Source organism: Conger conger, chromosome 14 (assembly GCF_963514075.1).
Source record: "Conger conger chromosome 14, fConCon1.1, whole genome shotgun sequence".
NCBI lineage: Eukaryota > Metazoa > Chordata > Actinopteri > Anguilliformes > Congridae > Conger > Conger conger.
This window is the reverse complement of record NC_083773.1, coordinates 28,220,634-28,234,531: the sequence shown is the minus strand read 5'-3', so window position 1 is coordinate 28,234,531 and position 13,898 is coordinate 28,220,634. Positions and strand designations below refer to the sequence as shown.

Genomic DNA, 13,898 nt, shown 5'->3' with positions numbered 1-13,898 from the left:
TGAATATGGTTTGCACCTATAAGCATGGAGTGTATTTGGGTGTATCTTGTACGTCCGTCTATTTGTTTTCAGCAGGAATGCTTGTATCAGTAGCACAGTTGCAAATACACACTTCATTTTACACCATTTTAGTTCCGCTCGGCCAAATTGGTTTACTTCTCCAAAATAAAAATTATATATAAAACATAATATATAATTTTTTTTATTCCTGATCATTTCAGAACAGGCTAACAGCATCTGTAAATACAAACGAAGGGTAGACTTGGTACGCAAATGATTTTTGCAGTGGATCACATTTTAGAACAACATTTGTGATCAAATTGTAGCGAAGAATAATAACGAATTAATTTAATAATGACTATTGCGTTTTCCCCATTCCAACTATACCTTTGTATAAAGCAAGGCCTGTGCTTTTGAAAACATTCAGCCATTGTCAAGAGAGTGTTCTGAGCGTGTATCTCTGCTTGTGCCTGTTTGGTCATGGAATCCGTATAATATATTATTCAAATGCAACATCAAACAGTACGCGTGGTGCGCAGATAGGGCCACAGATTGAAGCTACACACACACACACACACACGCACATACACACACACACACACACACACACACACACACACGCACACACACACACACACACACACGCACACACACACACACACACACGTACACACACACACACACACACACACACTCACACACACACACAGGCTTTTCTTGATTTCAATGCCAGTACATTCCATGCTACTGCATTCCACGCTGTACAAAAGAGGCAATACATGTACGTATTTTTAGCTTTTATTAATTATTTTGAAGCTTTTATAACAACCGTTTTTCACAATTCGCTGTGTGAAGTACGGCACTAAATTCGGCACTCTTGTACGTGGTCCTGATAGAGAAATAATATCAAAATCTCAGTCAGACTGTCGTAATCTGCTTCCCATGCACACGCACTAGGTGTATTGCTTGAGACCTCAGTAAAACCAAGAGCCTTTTTGTTGTTGCTTGAAACTGTTCACAGCTCATACAACCGAATTTAATAGCCTGGCCTACATCCAATTAAATTTATCTAGGCCATGAGGGGACAATAATATTATTTCACACGCTTGCCACATTTAGCCCTTGTTTCAGGTCGAATTTATGTGGAGAGACAGTGGACTGGCGTATTTGGCTGCTGTCTGACTGAAAGGGCAAGCATTCGTCTTGATTTTGTCTCCTTTCCGAAATTTTTCTTGTCAGGAACCAGTTTCTCGTTCTTGCTGTTTTAGTATTAAACACAAGGCAGCAAGGCGTTGCTGGGATTCCACAGACAGACAAATGTCGTAAAATCTGTGTAAGTCTGCTCCCCAACAGTGTTGTTTTCAAACAGGGAATGGCAAATATTTACAGCACCGCTTGCGGTTTCAGGACTCGGATTAGCTATCATTTCTTTTTGGACATATCGGCATTTTTATATTTGGAGTGTTATATATTTCATTTTGCTCTCCGGGTTCACAAACATATAAATCAAGCTAACCAATCGCCAGGAAAGACGTCGCACAACATTTTTAGTCGAAAAACAGCATTATTGAAAAGAGCGGCCACGTTGAATTTCAGGGTCCTATTGCGTGCAGTATTAAAATACCAAGTGCTTTTGTACTTTTATTTAACACACACGCATTCTAAAAACTACAAAAGAAAGTTTTGATTGTCTTCTATTCGGTAACACGTGACCCCATGCATTTATTTAAAAGGTGTCATGCATGAATAATTATAGCTGATGTTTTTTAAAAGTGTTGGCTAAGACTTAATATTATATACGTGTGTTCAGATGGTCACTGTCACATTAAGCTGACGGGTTTCAGAACAAAATACAATTTTATTTGTATATGTTTATTAGTTAAATTGCTCTCCAGGTACAGTGGAAATTCGAACGAATCTGCCTTCAGTGTCACTGGGAAATATATCGACCCCATTAAATTGCCCGCAAACCTTATTTGCAATGCTACTTACAATGAATATAGCCTATAGTATACGCCTCGTGGTTTCGCAAACATTCTATTGCATCCATATCCTTTTATATATATTATAACTAATAGCCACATTTAACATATACATATATATTGGCCTATATATTACCAATCTGTCGTTCAGTGGAGTAGCCTATTGGTGCTGTGACATCAATGTGATATCTATGAAATCAAAAGGTGCTGTTTTAGTTCTCCCCTATATTCAGAGATGTATTGATACCCGCGAAAGAAGAGTTAATTTCCTGCTTCCCTCTTCCTTTCTGGTTCCTTGTGGAAAAAAGAAATGTCGCTGTGCAGACATTCGGCGTTTTATGGTAGTCGCGGAGTGGAGTTTAGTGGTCAAATTCAAGTGCTGTGTCTGGGCAGCTGTCTGTTTCTTTGTACTTGATTGCAGGCATCTTTGACTTCAAGCTTTTATCACAAGAAAACGGTCTTTAAACAAACTCCCCCCCCCCCCCCCCCGCCCCCCCTCCCCCCCAACTAATGCCATGGTCGCATACCTTTCCACAAAAATACACCAGGCCTCCCACTCGCTTGGTACCCCTCCTCTACTTTTTTCAGTCAGTGGGAAATACACAGCGTTAATTTTACGAACTCTGAATTCATCTCAATATCATTAGACTGGATTTAGCTCCCACCTACAAGTACTGTTCTTCAAGTGCAACATTTTTTTGTCGTTCAAGCACAGTAGGCTATGTATAATATCAATCTCGGGCGGAATTAATTTGTCTCTGCCGCATATTATTACATGTAAATCTGAGGAAATAATTAATATTTCTTAACAATAAGCAGACTTATTAGTTTATCGATGTTGTTTCTCGTATTGGTCTGTAAAGTGCCCAGTAAACGTTAATGACGAGTTAATTAAAACTGTACCCCAAAGCTGTACATTATACAGCGGTAAGTATCAAACGTTCGATCAAAAAATGACCAATAATATCTTACTGATGAGATCTGTCGTTCATCAGAGCTTTTCGGAGGGAAATTAGCCTTGATCGAATTCAAGTTCTATAGATGCAACCTACTTTCTGTCATTATTTAAAAGATCTTGCTAGATTTTATGGTCGTACTTTGTTCTTTCCGTGCCTGTTTTACGTGCACAGTGAAGTGTTGTATAGTTGTATATGCTATAGATCACATGTATTTAATTTATGCAGCCATGTGGTGTTGCTACAAGCTTTACACTGTTGTTTCTTGTGCTTTATTTACAGTCAAGTGGAATTGTAGGTGTGTTTGTAGATTGCCCTTGTCATACAGCCTATGCATCTGTGTCAGTTTTCATTGTAAAGTAGTAATGGGTTGATTTGTGAAATGAAATTTGCATTGGTAGTGATACAAAAAAGGGTGTGGCAGTAAATATTACAATGCCTACACGCTCAGGCTTGCCTGCACAAACAATCCATATTTTATTTCCTTACGTTCCCATAAAATCTTTGTATTTTTATTTTCCATGGATGTCTCAGCGCATCACGGACACAGGATTTGGCTGTTTCAACCTCACTTCCAGATGTATCATAGTACATTATTTCTAAATAAATCTGGAAACATCCCAATACCGATATGTTTTCTTTTTCCAAACACTGTCTGTATCAAATGGGGTGTATCGTAAAAACCGCCATTGCAGTTCCAAACCATTAATACACATCTTCATGTCAGTTTTATTTTTATTAGTGCTTTTCCTTCATTGAATAGCCAGAAATATTTGAAAAATCTCGGAGTGGATTGGAGTAGTGGGGTAATAACAGCAATAATGCGCTAAAACACTAGATTACCCTGGGAATTTTCAGTATCATTCATATGTCGAGGTACACTGCAAATGTGATAATCTGGCTGTATTTTAGTAAATATTTACTGCATTGGGCCTACATTTTTCATGACACATGTCGTCTCGTAGTAATGGATTCTAATGGAAGAAGCAGTAGTTCATTTACCTTTCACTCTCCAACACCTCACATTTATTCTATATTTTATTTGTTTCACATAGAGTTTTTGGGAAGTGTATGCATGGAAGCATAGTATTTCTTGGATATGTCAGCGACAACTTCGTCCGGCTTATGCCCAGGTGTTGCATAGGACGACAGCTGTGGTTCTTTCCCATATTCATATTATGTTTATCTCATATTATGTTTATTGACCGAGCATTTTTCAAGCAGATAACGTTCAACAACGCGAAAATTGTCTCTGGAAGGGATCTGTTGAAAGTGAATAGTGTAAAATTAAATAATACTGCTCCTACTAGTTCTATACTATTTCGCTTATATTGATAGTACAACAACAGCAGTACAACAGCATTAAATAATAATAATAATAATAATAATAATAATAATAATAATAATAATCTTACCTGTGAAAACGTATTAACTGCATTGTAATATAGGTGTATATTACACTGTTGTTTTACTATTTCATTCAAACTATGCCTCTAGAGACTGCTAAGGGGAGTGCCATAAGTAAGCGGTCAGAAATCTGTTATTGATTTTCATAATGCTCTTGCGGTGTTCTGAACCAATCGTTTGAACCTCCTGGATCCTACCTAAGTGAACCACTCCTACGCATCTAAGTGCTTCAAATTGATATATGACAATATCTACTTTCGATCACGTGTCTAGGGGCGACTTAGACGGATAGCGCGTCATCTCGCCTTCCCAAATTTCTCCTTCTGCTGTTCGAAACCAAAACATCTATCAATAGTGTCGGGAACGGGAGAACGATGTTTAACTCGGTGAATCTGGGCAACTTCTGCTCACAGACGCGCAAAGACAGGACTTCAGAGTTTGCGGACAGAGCAGGCTGTGCCTCGAACCTCTACCTCCCAAGCTGCACTTATTACGTTCCCGAATTTTCAGCAGTCTCTTCGTTCCTTCCACAGGCCTCTTCTCGGCAAATCACCTACCCTTATTCCACAAATCTGTCTCAAGTGCAACCGGTCCGGGAGGTTTCCTACGGCTTGGACCCGTCCAGTAAATGGCACCACAGAAACAATTACGCGTCCTGCTACTCAGGAGAGGACCTTGTGCATAGAGACTGCCTTCCGCCATCCACCATGACAGAAATGCTCATGAAAAACGACAGTGTCTACAGCCATCATCACCACCACCATCACCCCAGCTCTAACCATGCGTCTACAGGCTTTTACTCGGGTATGGGGAAAAACAATGTCCTTCCACAAGGCTTCGATCGCTTTTTCGAGAGCACACACAGCGGTGCAGATGGCCAGCTAGAGAACTGTTTACAAAAGAGCGACTCGGGCAAGTTAGAATCCGAGTCCCAGCAACCGAGCTCGCTCCCCGGCGCCGCAGACCCGGAAAAGGACCCAGAAGATGAGGAAGAAAACATCAATTCGGGCTCGTGTGCCTCTTCCTCGGGCGCTAAGGACGACAACACCAGCAAGAACAGCCACTCCAGTAGGTACCGAAGCTGTAAATGAAAAAGAAGGTTAAGGGACTAGCCCGGTGTTTTGTCGGTCAGATTTTATGTGGAGTTTTATAAGCATTCAAAGGATTTTATTATAACCTACAAAGCTCTTTCTTCCAACGGGAAGAATTTTTACGATGGGAAAGCGCTTTGAAAAAATGGGATGTTATACACAGACTGAGCTATCTCAGAGTCTGTGAAAATTTAAGAGCTCGCTATTGTGACAAATGCTAACTTTGATCATGAACTTGCATTGGGCATTTTAAAGGATTTTTTTTCTCTGAGCTACCGAAGTTAAAAGCCAATTGGGCAGAACACTGCTTTTGGCATCGTGCGAAATTTCTTTTTAGCCGTCTGCATGCAACTAGTTAAGCCATTACATTCTAAGTACGCGCTGCTTGCAGTCCTAGCAGTGTAATGCACGAAAATTCTGCTGGTGTGTGGAAAATGATATTTATAGGCAACTGTCTATCGTTTTGAACTTTCTCACTCTCCCACTTTAAAAATTAGCATGCTCAGAAACTATTGTGTTTCATGCTCAGAAAAATGTGTTTGTTCAATTAATAACCTGATATGACAGATGAATGCATTTTTCTTAGCTGTGCAAGATCAAACGACCTAATCTGTCTATTGCTCCAGACCATTCAAGATGGCAGAATACTATGTTCTAAATTAGTATTGCTAATTAGTGTTAAATTACGATTGCTAACAGTTGGCCGTTAATAATCTCAGTGGCAATACTGAGTGTCCATTTATATGTGTCCATTTTCCCGTTGAATGGAAAGTTGTTTCTTCGATTTCTCGAAATGCAGATACACAAAGGCCAAGTGACTCTTGGCAGTCTGTCCAACCATATTTTGGTAGAGGTTATTCTTGTTTACGTATGTATTCATTTCGTACGTAAAGATTGCACTGCATTTGCCGGATAAACAAGCATATTGTTCATTTGTAATAACGAATGACGTGAATACTGGTAGATTATAATTTCATACGTCGACTCAATCGTAGCTGACTGCATGCACAGTTCTTGACTAAAAGAGCACAGATGCAATCAAAAGATTAAGATGGTGTAATGTTAAAATGTCAACCGAGATTTGAGGAGCGTAGTGCAAATCAAGCCGAATACAGTATGGCGGCGTGTTGCCCATTCTCTCTTTGTTTTTAAAGCGTGTAGCAGGCGGTCAGGCTTAAACCGACTGGTACATAGCCCATTTCTGCTTACTTTGAGGACATCGAGGTGCTCTGATGACCGATGATCAAGAAAACCACTTGAAACTGGCGATCTAAAACAAGTTTTGTCTCAAGTTTTATTTCAACCATGCTTCTAATGGCCAGAACAGATCCATGAGATTTTCGGATGCAGCAAAAATAGAATTATGGGATTGTAGCGCAAGCAAAGGCCAAAAGAGAAACACCAACTACATACTATATATTATTATCAACATTTCAATCCTAATGTTCATACTTGTGAGTCAGTGCTAAATAGGTTTCGCTGTTTTTGCGTTAGGTTTCATGGTGAACTAAACCGCATTTGACCTTGCTTTTCCTGTTTAATTTCTTCAAGGTATCCCGCGTACAAGGAAGAAGAGATGTCCATACTCCAAGTTTCAGATCCGGGAACTTGAGCGGGAATTCTTCTTTAATGTGTATATCAACAAAGAAAAACGGATGCAGCTTTCCCGAATGCTTAACCTGACCGACCGGCAGGTCAAAATCTGGTTCCAGAACCGGAGAATGAAAGAAAAGAAATTAAGCCGAGATCGTTTGCAGTATTTCTCCGGCAACCCCTTATTGTGAACACGAAGCACTTAGCTATGCTGCAAAATAATCATCAGTATTGAAATTAATATCAGGAAGGACTTAAGCGAAAAAGTGTTAAGTCCTATAATGGAACGATCGGTCACATCGATTTTTCAGTTACTTTTTGTGATCATATCAATTATGTGCCCACTATCAAAACCAGCAAATGATGGCAGACTTTGATTATACCTTTTGAATATGAATGAATTATAAGAAAAGGTTCATATGGATGCATTTTGCAGTCTAGATAGTTTTTTTTCAATTATTCAATTTGTTTGTGAATATGTGAAATATACAGTTAGCCTTGCTATGTGCGATTCTAAAAATGTTACCGACCTCTGTAATGTTTATTGTTCTTTTTTGTCGCGCGTTTTGCAATCATTGTTTGTTAATACTAAAATGTCCCCTTATCACAGTTCTCAGGCACTATATTTTATTATCGTTTTTCCAGTTCTGTTGTGTTATTTTCTTATTTTCTGCATGACATAAATATGAATTTATCTGAAGTGGGTTCAGTCGTTTTCTGCACGGAGAACCGTGACGTTTGCAATCTGCATCAAATGATCCTCGATCTATTGAGTCTATGCAATATTGCATTTAAACTACATATACTATATAGATTATTTTATCTACTTTGATGTTATTTTGACTATGCCACGCACTATAAGCCCTACAACTTCTATATCTTTTTCTTTTATGCTTGCTGATTGCTTTTCACTTTGAGAAAAAGGAATATAAGTAAATAGAAATGCGAAAATAGAGCAGACAGCCATTGATCCATAAACACAAATTATTATTATTATTAGTAGTAGCAGTAGCAGTAGACGAGGAAGTAGTAGTAGTAGTAGTAGTAGTGGTAGAAGTAGGCTATTAGTAGTAATACTTCTACTCCAACTACTACTCCTACTACTCCTACTACTACTAATACTAATAATAATAATAATCTTCATCATCTTCATCATCTTCATCGCGAGCATGCACCGTCATCATAATTAGGAGAAGGCGCACAGCTGATTTTGTCTTTTAAAATGAACTGGTCGGAAAATGTGAAAAAAATATTATTTATACATCAGCCTCCTGCAACTTTTTCACAGTAAATGTTCGGTGTTAAATCAACTGTTACGGAGTAGTACATATGGTCCATATTGGACTCATGTGTACTATGTTAGAGTTGAATAAACACTGGACATTTTACTGTGTTTGGGCGGGTGTATGTTGCGTTGTAGTCCATAAGACTCATGTGAATTGTTTGTTTATCTCCTTATTTCACCCACATAAAGTGAACAGCAGTTTGGGGAGGGTGAAGGGGCTAGAATTCTCCCGTGACCACTCGAACTCGCTGATGTAATACATTTACCGTACATATTGCAATATTTTGGCAGTCTTTTCGTTGATACAGCTCTTTTGAAAACATGAAGTCAGTGATGGGGAAACCAACATACAGGTCTTTTGGATTCCATCCTGTCCAGCTGAGATTTCATTGGCAAATATATGAGGAAAATTTGACCGTTCGAATACAAAACACCTCTCTCTCTCTCTCTCTCTCTCTCTCTCTCATGCGCCCTCTCACACACACAAGGTGGTATAAAACAGTTCTTCTATTAAATCATCTTTTCTCTCTCACCTTTTCTCTCTCATAAAATTACATTTAGAATTGTTGACTGTTGATTCACTTATTAGTGATGTATGCTTGTGCCTAAATGTTAACCCATCGAACTGTACTTGATTTATTATTAGCTAATTTCCCTTTGTTTACATTTTTTAATTGACACAGTCCTCCTCATTTCTACCAACCGTCTGAAAAGAATTAGGAGAGTGGTGTATTGCTGGATTGGTTTCTGGCCTGGTGTGGTGTGTAAGGTAAAACACATTTTTGTGTCATAGTGCAGCCTATGTCCGCTCTCGGACGACATTACATGTGTACTGGAGGCGGTTAGTCTGTATCAAATGTTTACTAATGCGTTTATTCATAATGAAAAAACAGAACGGGACGAAAAAAATGATAGCCCCGTTTAGTGCTGCAAAACGATATAGCTACTGGTCATCTGAAAACTCGTCCAGTCTAGACACAGTCATAAAGACAGGGGCACTAAATAGTTATTTTTTCTCCTTAATTGCACCGTCTGTTCGACGGAGTGGCGCTCGCTTCCGTGGTGAGCAGCAAACAAGTAAATCTGGCTGTTCTTACAAACTAAATAATCCGGTTTTAGAGACACGTGGTTCTCCCGTCCACTGCTGTTTTTTCCTTTCTGCTCATGGGGTATGAATGGCTTCTGCAACACAGAACATGGACGTCGAGTTCAAAGCGCCCACGTGAACATGGATTCATTGACACTGCCCATAAAACCCAAGTTTATCGACCACGTGGGGTTTCACTATGTCCCAAAGAGTTGCACAGTTAAGATGAAGGAAGCGGGAGCATCACGGTATTACGTCACGTAGTCTTGTTATCTAAAAAGTGTACCAGCACCTTGGCAATTGAACTCTCAAATGCTGAGACTGGTTATTGCGGATGCGTGTGTGTGTGTGTGTGTGTGTTTGTATGTGTATATATATATATATATATATATATATATATATATATATATATATATATATATATATATATATATATATATATATATATGTGAGAGTACAAACAGCATATATATATATATATATATGTATGCGTATGTGTTGCGTGTGTGTAGTCTTTGAACTCTCATAAAGCCATGGTAACCACATTTAACCCCCGTAGTAAAGCAGGATCAAAGTAAAGCTTTTCCGTCGAAAAGTGACGAAACTAAAGTACAGTATACCTACAGACGAGAAATGAAAATAAATAAAGGTTCAGCGTTTCCAGTTCCAACATTAACAAAAACGCAGAGGATATCCTGATGTGTCTTTTTCAATTTACTCAAGAATCCCTGAAAATACAAGATGTCATTGATTCTTTCTCTTTTGAATTATTTAAGGGTTTCGTAAGGGATTCGTTTTATCAGAAGCATGCTATGGCGTGCTATCGCAGGTTGTTAAATGTAATAGGTATATATACCAGTATTCAGCTGAACACGGAAAGTAGCAAGTGTTCATATCTGCTTTGTTTATTTTCTGTTTGTATGTGTGGATGAAATATTCGTTTTGTTCACAATCATATTCATATTAATATTAATATTGATGATAATATTCATTTTAATATGAATATTGTCCAAGGTGATATAGTTGCGCATTCCATTTCCAGGAGGTTATTCGAGGAGTAACAGCTGCAGGCTGTATCACGTTAGGGAGAACATCAATCATAATTTAATACTTGTCGTAGATTTAAACAATTTTTAAGCAGCTGTTCTATTATTCTTCTCTGTTTTTATTAATATTTGCAGCTACTGTCTAGTTAGTAATACGGGTTTCCCAGAAGCAAGTTCCTTCATTTTTTTCCATAGTGAAGGCAAGCTCAAATCGCCATATAGACACAGAGCTGACCTGGAACCGCCAGAAATGTCTTTCACTGATAATTCAGCCTGGTGAGCAATTGACGATGTTGTCATTGGTTTGCATGTGGACCCAGAATAGTGAAAGTAAATCTTGTATTCTTTGTATTATTGTTTGATCTGCACTGACAAATTCTTAATTTTCCCGAAATTAATGAGATTAGATTTTTCCTATATTTTGTTTCATATTTGGAATTACCGAAGATGCAAACAAGATTGCAGGTCATAAAATTAATGTAAACCTTGCTAAACATTTATGGGCCTTATGCTGCCTCCGAATTGCCGTTCATTGTGTGTTGCATTATTTTATTATTGAGTAAATATATTGTTACTGCTTTGAATGGTGATGTCCGAGTTAAAGTTGGTTTGCTGATTCACAGTGTCTATACAAATACACATTCCCAAATCATGTTATATTTTCCGTTGAAAACGAAAACTATTATCACACAGTGACGTGCATGGTTGCACACGATCATGCTAATGGTCATGCTAATGCTAAATAAACTATGGTATATAAGCATATGCAGAATTGGAATAAAAAAGCATGAGTCGCGATTTGATTGCAAAAGTTCTTTACTCAAACAGTACACTGTGCAACAGCAAAGATAAAGAAGAGGAGCACGAAAACGAAAACCTTCCATTGACTTCTGTCGTTTCGCTTAATGTGCAATTGGATATTGGTCGTCCGCCTTTACCCAACCCATGATAGATAGAGCGAGGGGGTGCAGACTGTGTGGGTGGGAGTACACAGCCAAAGATCAAGGCCAATGGGCTTTGCATGTCACACCCGCCAGAGACCTTGGCCCTGGGCTGAGGATTCACGTGACGCGTCCCCTGGCAACGTTGCTAAGCTTAGTTTCGTCTCCACCCCCCGCCTCATCACCATCCCCTCTGGATCGGCTGCCCGTCAAAGCCACGGAATGGCCAAGTCGATGCTTGGGGTAGCATTTTAGTGTCTATGGTACGCAAGCAAAGTTAACCCGAAACAAGCTATTGACGTAATCGATATATTTGGGAAACTCAACCAGGGACTAGCTATGCGAGCAGCACAATTGCGCGAATGATAATTCTGGCCACCTGCTGTCGGACTTGAAAAGAGATCCCGCATTTCCAAGTTTGTTGTGCTATTTCTGGAAGTTCTTGTTTTTTTGTATCAGGGTAGCGATCCCTGTAGACAGGGGAGACGAGGCAAAAAGGACTGTACCTCCATCATGTTGAACGGACTACCGAAAATACAACAGCTGACTGAATTCCGGGTAATTGAAGACCACGTTTGTGGCATAATGGAACAACTTTTCCGGATTTTGTAACATAACCTCATTTTTCTTTCGGAACATTAACAATACACAATTGTGCACACTACGACAGCCTTAGGACCTGTTGTGTTTTTGATTTGTTTCCATTCATCGATAATGTCAGCTAAAATACCCTGGGGCTGGATAAGGAAGGCTAGTCTTTTGAATTCGCTTACTATTGGGATTCTCAATTCGAAAGCGTTAATTGCAGATGCAGCCGATGAAAAAACGTATTTCTTAGTATCTCATGACACTAAATAATGAACTAAACTTAAAGTGATTCGTGCTATGAACCCGTGGTTCTGTAAGTGTTGTCGCTCTACAAATTTAATTACAAACTATTTGTAAATTATTATATTGCTGTAAATTGTATTATACTCAGGTCAACCACGTTTGTCTAATACAAATTATATGCATAATACACCATTCTGAACTGACTTGAACTCTATTTTCTGTTAAATGTGAAACCACTGCATTATTTTTTTCAATTTAAGGACTAGTCAAAGTGATGTTACTGGTTCACGAACTCAGATTCTAAATTTACTTTATTGCAGAGGCAAAGCTTATCTCTGCCATAACAATGTTTGGTTTCTGTACACCACAATGTATTTGAAGATTTACAGTCATCTTTCTTAATTTCTAATCAAAATGTATTTCATTATATTGAATTATAGATGTGCTATATGGATTATTGTAACGTATTGTTCCCTGATGACATCACATACAAACTCGTATATTATAGGACAGCAGTACAGGCCTACGACTAGCAACACCTATGCCAAACCCCTGTAAAGGATGTCGTGGAATTGCATTTTCACGTAGTACTTGAGTAGCCAGCCACAGTGTTCGGGAAACACTCGTAAAATAAGCAAATGACTTGAAGAGCTACTTCCAAACATTCTTACCCCAACGACACTTCTTTTTGGTGATTTTATTAATATGTTGGGGTGGGGTGGAATATATTTTTTTGCTGCCATTCGCTCCAAAAAGCCAGACATCCTCATATTTGCACAAACAGTAAACACAGCCTCATAACGCATTAGGCCTATAGGCCCTATATGCATTTTAAATAAGCGATGCGTGCGATGCAAAATACAGTGACTTAATGGTTTTTTTCAACGCCATACCTCAGTTCAGTATGAATGTAATATAATATTAATACCAGAGAGAGGAAATAATAAAAGATTTTTATTGACAACAATATTTGAAACATATCTATTATTTTCTTAATGAGACAAGGTGTTTTTCTTACAGCATATTTAATGTTTTATTTTTTATGTATATTAATTTCAATATATAGCAAGTATCTGTATCTTATTAATACCGTATATATACTATACATTATTATTATGATTATTAGTTAATAATCATAATAAGAATATTCTGTGTATATATATGTATATATATTACAATTCTGTAAAGTAAAAACAGATACTTGTAGTAATTATGCTTGCAATTATCGGTAAAACGTGATGTAGAAATCTGTGCACGTGCTCCTTGTAGTAGTTGTCATAGGTGAATATAGCTGTTAGCAGCATGAATACCTGTTTTGTATTCAATAAAAGGAACCATACAGAAAACAAATTATGTGCAACATTTTTTTGCCGTTTTACTTTCGCTATTCCCGCTCCATCCATCTTTACTTTTCCTTCTACATTTGAGTGTGCATGTGCGCATTGTTGCTTGCGCACGTTCACAAGAGTAGCCAAATAATTTCTAATATCTACTATTCTTAATTCATTACACAACCTTTCTAGTTCAGAATGGAAAAGTGACAGTTGTGAAAATGAATCAAGACATCGGTGGTTGGTATCCAAATATAATCAGTTTCATATTGTAGGTTAACTTGTTTTAATTTGTTTTTTTACAGACCCCCCCCCCCCCCCCCCAAACGCACACACACACACACACAC

At 38.3% G+C, this 13,898-nt stretch overlaps 2 pseudogenes; both read left to right on the top strand.

Moving 5' to 3' along the window:
- The first annotated feature begins 4,586 nt into the window (after positions 1-4,586).
- Positions 4,587-7,220, top strand: LOC133109897 (homeobox protein Hox-C11a-like; annotated as a pseudogene).
- Positions 7,221-11,457: 4,237 nt separating this feature from the next.
- Positions 11,458-13,898, top strand: part of LOC133109429 (homeobox protein Hox-C10-like) — a 10,687-nt pseudogene continuing 8,246 nt past the window's right edge.